Genomic DNA, 10,032 nt, shown 5'->3' on the forward strand with positions numbered 1-10,032 from the left:
TTAGGGTCGCTCGGTCTGTTTGTGTGTAGTCCCTCGTAGTTTTTGACTCTTTGCATGTTTGTTTTTTTTTTCGAGCCGTATAGCTACTGAAGTCCTTCAAGTATTTGATCTTCATGTTTGTTTCTCTTTGGTTTATGTTATTTTTGAGTCCTTGGTAATCTTCTTAGTTGTTGAGTTTCTGATATAGTTTTATTTTTTACTTACTTGTAATTTTCCTTTTACAATGATACAGGCTCGCCCAAAATTTCTCAAAAAAAGAAGACTATTAAGAATTTATATTATAATATTCAATGGTTTTTTTATGATAAAGAGTTTATATAGTCTGAGATATATCATAAATCTTTTTTATATATTTTTATATATATATTTATATTTTATTTTGCTATATAATATTCAATGTTTAAATCAGTTAAATAACATAATATGAACTTGTCAAAGTAAGACCATTATTATTTTATAATATAACTTTGAAGCAATTAAACATTAAAAAGATTATTAGTTAGTTAACAATTTTAAGCGATTAGATAATAAATATATAAGAATTTTCATGACATCACTTTGCAAAATTCTCCTTTAAATTTTATTTTCATGAAACGATATACTCATCGTCCTCGACTAGTATCAACTATTCCCATATGTTACCTATAATTTGACTATCTGACTACAATCCTCAAGCATGAGTAACCCAATACATAATTTCTAACCACCGACTCTGTCCTGGCATCTTCTAACTACATTTTGCTTGGATTATGATCTTCATACACTAAATCACCATACACCTCTCAGCTACTGTCCGTCTAACTAATATCCCCCGAACTAGGGGTGTCAATTTGGTCACGGGTGTGGTTCGGGTCGAACCGAACTGAACTGGGTGAAACGGGTCAACCCTAACACCGACCGGTGTAAGAAATGGTCCGATAATCAACAACCGGACTCGACGCGGCGGGTGCGGGTTGACCGCACGACCGGAACCAGCGATGGCGCAGGGCGCAGCAGGCTTCGCGGGCAGCGCGCGGCAGCGGAGCGCGGGCAGCGACGGCAGCCCAACGCGGCGGGCAGCGGGCAACGGGGTCAAGCGTGCACGCCGGGGCGGCAGCCGCGGAGCAGCGGCGAGCGGGGCGCGGCAGCGGGGTGCAGCGGGGGCAGGGGCAGCGGGCGGGAGGCGGCGGGCGGGAGCGGCGAGCGATTCGAAATTTTTTGGAATTAATCGCGGTGTTGGCGGGTTTGACCGGCAACCCTGCCTGGTATTGCCGAACCCGACCCGTTTTTGAAAATCGGTCGGGTCAACCCCGGCGGGTCCGTAAGGTGGTCGTCGAATTTTCGTGTCGTGTCAAATTGACACGCCCTACCCCGACGCACCATCTCTCAATACATCTTCTCATCGCTTGTCCAACTACAATCTGCTGATCCACCATCTTCTGTATATGATCCGGAGTCCGGACTGCTGGTTCTTTACTTTGTCGGACGACAAAAGCATCACTAGAGGAGGCAACTCTGGCGGTACTTTGCTTTGGCCGTATGAAGTCTGCAGTAGGAAGATTTGTCCCTGGAGCTGCTTAGTAGAAAGGACTGGAAAATGGATATGGGGAGAAGAAAGGAGACTATGCTTATTATAGTCGCTCATACTTTTTTATTTTTATTATTCTCAAAAAGTTGACATTTACATAAGATGAATGGTGATAGATTCTTTTTTTTAAGCTGTGTGTTGTACAGATCTTTAAATGTTGTTATTAATATATCTATAATTTTGATAACTCATTTAATATTTATATTTATTTAAACCAGCTATGTGAGTAGATGTACGATTTAATCACTTGAACTCGAGCTCGGGGTTTGATAAGCTCAAATCGCGGCTCTTTATAGTTATAGTTGAGTCCGACTCAACTCATTTACACCACCTATTAGTAATTCGGTAATATCGCTGAATTAAATTGACTTCATATGTCAAACCAACCTTCTAATGAACTTCTTTGTCCTCCAATCCCCTATACTCAAAGAAAATGACTAATAAACAAATAATATTTTGAAGATATCTAATATCAAAAGCTCTTCCAACCCAGGTTCTGAAAACGACCGGACACGAACCGGAAGAAGGAGAGGGTTCACAGGTTCGACCGGTTCGACCGTCGAATCGGGGTCGAACCGGATGATGTAATAAATAATTATTATTAAATATAAATTTTAATAAAATTTAACAAAATATGAAAGATAATAACATATAATGTTATATAAATTATTACTAATTTATATTACATATTAAATTTAATTAATAAAATAATAATATTTAAAAATTTACAAATATAAAATTAATAAATTAATATAATTAAATATTTAAATAAAATTATTTCATTTAGTTAACATAAAACTTTTGGGAGGTGAAAAACAAATAAATTTTTTAGAGCTATTAATAAGGAATCCTAAATAAAATATAAAAAATAAATAGATATAAATAATAAAAATAAAGATTATCAATTAAAAAAATAAATATTATCATCTTAAAAATAAAAATTATTCATATTATTAAAATTAATTTCAAACTTTAAAAAAAAAAAAAATAAGTTTATTGTAACTATGGTTTGAATATGAAACTAAAGGAGTAAAGGTGGCTCTTTCCTTGGTATGCTTTAGATCCCACATTCCTTAGAAGATCTTGTTTTGTATAGTGTATATACCTTCTTGTTTTTCTCTCACAATAAAAGGCTCTTAAGAAACATGAAGACATGGCATTAGATGAAATATATAATAATTATCTTTAAATTTATTTGAAAGAGTTTTATAAATAAATATTATATTAATGTTTTTTTTACTCTTTATTATTAAGCTTAATATTTATTTAACAATATTATTCAAAAACTTGAACGCCGTTTAAAAAAACCGGGACCGGTTCGCCGGTTTCCGGTTGAACCGGCGGTTCATCCCAAAACCGCCGTTTAATGCAAGAGCGGTTTCAGACTGGACGAACGGAATCCTCAAACCGGTTCACGTTGAACAGGTCGGACGCGGCCGGTCCGGTCGCGGTTTTTAAAGCTATGCTTACAACTTTCACTATGGAATTCATCCTCATCGTTATGTCTGTATTGTATTATAACTCTAATACATTGCGGGAATAGACATCATTTATAATACGAATACAAGCGGCAAACTGATATATTTTAACGAAGCAAGGTCCTCCTCTCCCCCCCCCCCCTCAATTTTTTTTTTTGTTTTTTTTTTTTGTATTTTTTTTTTGGTTTTTGAGATATGTCATGTAAAAATTTGAATGTCTTTTTCCACTCTTCTTTTATCTATATACTGGATCTTCAAATAAAATTATGATATTAAACACTGTGAATATTCTACCAGCAACAATCCTAAAATTTATATATTTCAAGCATTTAAAAATTGGTCAAATTTATATATTTAATAATGTATACATCTCATCTCACCCATCTCTTTGCTCAATATCTCAATTGCTTTAATATAATCACCTTGCATTTCTTCCTTATTGTCCCATGCTAACATTTTTGTACATTAAGATTCAATATTATTACAAGATCCTCCACTTTACTAACTACTTCTATTCACCTAAATCCTAAATATTGATTCATATAAACAAATAGTTTACCAACCTATAATGAGATTCTTCTGTTGTCATCTCAAATATTTTTTATAGAATAACATCATCGAAATTTATTAAATCTAAATTTACAAAGTTTAGGGTATTTTATTTGAGTTAAATCATCTTGTATCCAAACATAACCTAATTGTAGTGGTTAAGTTGCACATGTGGTGCGATTGCTGAAAATTAGTTTTGCTAAAGAAGATTTTTTTTTTAGACATAGATTGACTAATTTGCTTGTTGTAATTTGAGGTTGAAGTGGGGGATATAATATGACAAAATGCGTTTCATATACAGATAAAACTTGAAGAATTCACACAACAAAAGATAAAGAAATCAAAGTTATATGATTTTTTTTAAAAGAAAAAAGGGACACATTAATGAGTAAGAACAATACAACACAAAAACAATTAATGGCCACATAGATGAAAATTACAGCAAAAAGGTACAATAAATGATCAGGCTAGTCAGTCTAAACGAAGTCCAATTAGAGATTCCCCGGCCAATAGGACTCAGATCGCCCCTGGTTGCCAAGCTTGGGACCATCAAAGGAATGAAAACGAAAATAGCCAAAAGACCACAGAACCACCTAGGTTGCAGGATTGAAACCAGCTTCATCATTGTCCAAATCCAAAAACGATACCGCCAAAGATCCAAAAACAAGATAAACCAGCAAAGCAAAAATGAAAGACGCAAAAAAGAAAAATCATTTCTTTTTGGGTTTGCTTTTATTACGCTTAACATTATTTTAAAAAAAATCACCATATGCAGTCAATTCTAACTCCTGAATATCTTCCCCATCAGGCAAAAAAATGTCATCTCTAACCAATCACATTGGCTCCTAACATTATTCTTCGCTAGGTGAGCAACCAAACCAGCATTGTAAATGACAAAAATGGGAACATCAACTAAAGGCTCCAGGATAGCAAGGGGAGAAAAGTAGAGCTCAAGTGACACAAGATGCCCCACCTAAGCCCCAGCCTCCTCATAACTTAAGGAAATAAAATCATCACCCAAAACCTCCTCATCGACCTTCTCATTAGTAGGACTAACTGTCAAGTTCATGCAACAGTTAGTAGTGTTCAACGACTCACAACCAAGTGCAATGGGCTCCACATCTTCCCCAACGGAAGTGAAGACATTCAATTTAGAGCAACCCACAGGAACCATAGCCCCGTCCAAAAAAGGCGATAGGTTATCCAAAACATCCAGAGCATCAACATTAGCCATAAAGACTTCATCCAATTCAGGCACAACCACACAACCTAACTCATCATCAAGCTGAATAGCCTCATCAACAGCAACAATCAATTTTGAATCCTTAGACAATTCAGAAACATTATTAATTGCTACATCAACAGAATTAGTCATGATATTGTCATTGCCCAGAACATTCCCGTTATTATCACCAGTGGGAGACTAAATTAGAGATCCATTAATGGCATCACAAGGAACCGAATTTTCCACTCTATCACCCTCATAGCTAACATTCACATCCAACGATTTAGTTACAACATGAACATCATTTGACGGGGCAAACCTAAAGAGGCCGACTATCGCCACTCAAATGCCCTAATTATTTACACGAAGCACAAAAAGGCTGGAAAAGCTTCCATCGAAACATGTTGAATATAGCCTAGGCTCTCAGGACCCAATAAGATTTTATCAGGATAAGATTTCATGATGTCAAGCTCAAGAAGCACACGAGCTACAGACGGTCGAGAACCCACAGAAGTAGCTGAATATCCTTTAGAGGTCGACCAAAAATTGAACCCAAACCAAACAAGATACGGGGGGAGAACAAATGAGGTCGGAGGTTAGGGAAGGAGACCCAGGTAATAATAACAGGCGACTCAACACCAACACCAACCAGAGGAGACCATTTGGTCAACTTCATATATCAATTTTGTACTAAGTAGGAACGATGACAAAAAATCCTACAATAATCAAGGTCATTGCTCAACTTGATCTAGACATGCATCTGATCAAGCAAAGTCACAGAAACCTCACCCGTAAGCTTAAGGGAGAAGAAAAACCTATGAATAGTTTCCAGTGAAGGCCTCTTAGAAGGGAAGAAACAAATTAAGGAAAATTGAAAGGGAAACACAAGGGCATTGATGTAATGTCCCATATCTAAGTGAAAGAAAATATTTTTGATTATATACAAACATCCATAGGTGATTAATTGCATTAAAGAAAATAAATAAAATATGAAAAACATAATTCACATTAATACAGTTCATAATTACAATCCACAACAAGTTCCATATATATATATATATAATAGCCACACTGTCTACTAAAATGCATGAACCAAAAGCTAACAAAAACTATACTAGCATCAGTATAAAGCTTCACGGGGTAGGCTCTTTACCTGAAATTATTTAAAATCACATCTAATAAGCTTAAAACGCTCAGTAGGTCACCAAAACCTATAACTTAATTCAAAGCACGAAAAAGAGCAATATGCATATTAAGGATCAAATCATATGAGTAACAATCATATGATCATTAAATATGTACAAGAATAGTAAAATCCAAATGCATTAGTAGTAAAATCTATAAATAATAAAATACTACAAAATGAAAGTCAATAAAGCAGTAAACTAGTATGAATGTCAAATCTATAAAGTAATCGTCGTATACATGATATCAAACAGTATAAAATCGTATAAAGCGTCAAATCAAACATCATTAATGGCTATTGAAATCAAATCAATATAGTAAAATCATATCGGAATGTACACATGCTATCCAATTTTGCTATATTATGTGCTCAATGTATCAAATGCATAATATCAGTACAGTGAATCAGTGTATCAAATGGCATCAGTATCTATATCAGTAATAATTTAGTGGTATGAGTAGTAAAATATTACAATAATAGTAAATCTATGCAGTACAATAAATCTATATAATAATAAGAATAATGCCTCTAAGAACATGCATTTCAATAGTCATACTAAATAAGTTAAAAGTCCTAGCTATCACAGTGTTTTGCAATGTTAGTATTAGTGTTAGTAAATCGTTGGCTCAGTAAATAGAGTCGTCACTCTTTACCCGTCGGCACAATAATAATCTCCGTATAACTCTCAATCAGTGTATCACGTGAATTAGTATATGATAATACCAAATTACAGTATTTAAAGGAAAGCCCGTCAGCCCATTATCATGTACAGATCAATCAATCTCCAACTAATGGGTCAACAAGTCTTTACTTGTTTATTTCACACATGCATATTATTATCACAATACTATAATATTAATATTGATCATCTATTACTCAAGTACATATCAACATCCGTTTTTAATGCATTGCAATAAATAATGCATAATTGAGCTTAATTAAGAAGATGCAAAAATGTTATAATGGTATACAACAAAGAATTAATCCTATTAGACAAAAATATATATTTTAAAAAAATTACCAAATTACAATGGATTGTAAATGACAGTTTAAGATTTTTATTATACTAAACTACTATTTTTAGAGGTCAAAATAAATTTCAGAGTTGACAAAAATTACCGTATTTTCAAAATTATCCAGTGAAAAATCTCAAATAAATACTCAAAATGCTCATAATCACGATCTCTATCACATAGCAAAAGTTTTGTAGTTGAAGTTTTGTCAATACAAAGTTATTCACATTTTTCGATAATAAAACATAAATTTGAGCAGAAAAATACCAAAAATACAAAATCTTTGAAATCATAAATAGGATATGAATTCCTTATGGCTAAACGAGCAACTATGTTGACAGATGAAAATCGCTCTGAGCCATCCAAATCTTAATTCTATTTTTCTCTCTCCTCTAAATCTCTCTTAAAACACTCAAAACTTTCTCTTGCCGAAATGACTTAAGGGATAAGGTTTAAAAAGCTTTTAATAATATAGTGACATAAGATATTTTAATAAAATAATAATTTAATATTATATAATTACTTTAATTAATTACGTCAATATAAAAATTCAAATAAATCATTTTTGGGCTAAGAAAGTTACAGAAAAATATTTATAAAACAAATCATAATATTTAAAAAAATATTGAAGAAATCGATTTATAAAACAGACATCTACCGGTCCCGAAATCTTCACTTGTACTGACAAGTACAAATTTTTTAAAGATTTTCATCGGTGTCCAAAAATTACGAAAAAATTTTTGTAAGTAAAATACTTCGATCAAAATACTATGACGAAGACAGATTGCGATTTGGAGTTATAATGACTCCAGAAATAAATTAGCAAAGTCGAAATACAGTCTATTACAATTGATTTCTTCCTTCGAAATCCACAGCAATGGTAAACCACGAAATGAAGAAGGTTTGAGGTCAAGAAAATGACCAACAGAGGAGCTACCAGCAAGAGCATCGAGAAAAGACCTAGATTTGAATTATCCTTCCAAAAAACTAGGATCGCACAACCGTTTCCCCACCATTCCGCGAGAAAGGCTGGAGGCGCCAAAACGAAATCAAAATGAAACACAAAAACACCACATAAAAGAAAACAAGGGAAGAAAAAACTTCCCTGGAGCAGCGAGGAGCGCACACCCCAGTGGGCCGAGGAGCGCCGAAATCGCCCAGACGGGAACCCTAGTAGAGAGCGATAAGAGGCATTTTTTTACAAAGTTATATGATATTGAGACTTACATTCATTATGATTTAGGCTTCGTTTGGGACATCTTTCTTACTGATTCATAAAGCAGCTTTATACTAGAAAGTTGATTTAAGAAGCAAGAAGGAAATCTTCCTAAACGAAGCCTTAGTTTCTTCTAGTAGCTAGTTGAGAAACGTTTCTAGGTGACTTTATATGCCTAATAGTAATGAAAATGAGGGAAATATATCTTTTTTTTTTAAATATACTTGAAAGTTTATTTCAAATTAAAATATGCAAGGTACTTAAAGTTTATAGTCATCGACGTTGATTTGAGTCATATTCTAGCAAGGTTTGCAATCATGTTCCAATAATATTTGAATATGATTCGAACATGGATCAAACAAGTTTAAAAATAACTATACCATAATATATTATAAAGTAGGCATAAGAGAATGATCATAATAATTTATAAGATAGATATAACATCATATAAAACACAAGCTATAATACATTATAATGATAAGTATTATATCATATCATAATTAATTGGTGATAGTACTTTAACAATTATGTTAAATTTAAGCCATTATAATATTCTTATAGTAGTAATAAGAGTAAAGTAAAAAATGATAATGAAGGTTGTTGACACTCAGCCTTTTAAGCAACTTATTTATGGCATATCCTTTGAAGGCTTCTTTATTTTTATTTGGACGATCACTTTTTGTCTTTTGTTAATGGAAGTAACACAACAACTATCTTTATTTTAATAAGAATCTCCCATATAATTTCTTTATCAATTACATATACAAGTAGCCATGCTTCATGTTTATATAATTTTGAACATAAGCTATTATAATTAACTCTTCGACCCAAAGTTGTAGCAAATGCAAATTCATATGGGTATGTGACTCATAATCAAACATTATGCATGCAATCCTCTATAAATCAACATGACAATTAAAATTTCTATCAAAGACATACAATTTAAATTGACTAATATGATATGTAATCATACTTTAGATCTTATTTAAGAGTTTTCAAATACTTTTTTCTTATTTTCTTTGATGAGATTATTTAGTGTTCATTTGCAATGGCATGTCTATCAAAAAATCATTTGTGCTTTATGATTAGACAACTCCAATAATATTCATAGAATAATACCAAATGCTCTTGGTGGCATTATTGAAGCTTTCTAAAATATTAGTCATCATTAAGTTATATCATTTTACAAGAAATAAAAGCGTGAGCCTATCTCTAAAATATAATTTGATTCTCGAGATAGACAATTATGGTTGGGTTCTTGACTTGTATTGAAATGACTTTAGAACTCAACCTCTTCTATAAGGCTTTAAACCTAGGTGATATTCCTTATAACAACTATTGATTTTAAACTTCATCATGATATTCATATTGACATGAAAGTGTAATCTCCATGAAGTGCCTTTGAGAAGAAGATTGATAAAGTATTTTCAATATTGTTATATTTATTAGAGATGAAGACCACAATTTTTACTATGCTTATCAACTAGCTCAATGTGATTATGAAATATATTAACTTCTCATTAGTTTTTTAGTACACAAATTCAAATGCTATTAGATAAGTATTTCCAAATGCTATCATTTTCCACCACCACCACAAATTCAAACTCTGTTCATATTGACTTCATGTTAGGATCAAATCTATTGAGCTCATCTTGATTATATATCCATTAAGTCATGATTGAGCATACTAATAGTCTTTTTATCTAACATTCAAGGTATAAATGTTCTCTGGTTCAAGACTACTATTGTGAATCATATTTAAATTTACCAATTTCTTAGCTAGCATGTTTCTCGAGCA

This window comes from Dendrobium catenatum, unplaced genomic scaffold, assembly GCF_001605985.2.
Source record: "Dendrobium catenatum unplaced genomic scaffold, ASM160598v2 fragScaff_scaffold_133, whole genome shotgun sequence".
NCBI classification, from domain to species: domain Eukaryota; kingdom Viridiplantae; phylum Streptophyta; class Magnoliopsida; order Asparagales; family Orchidaceae; genus Dendrobium; species Dendrobium catenatum.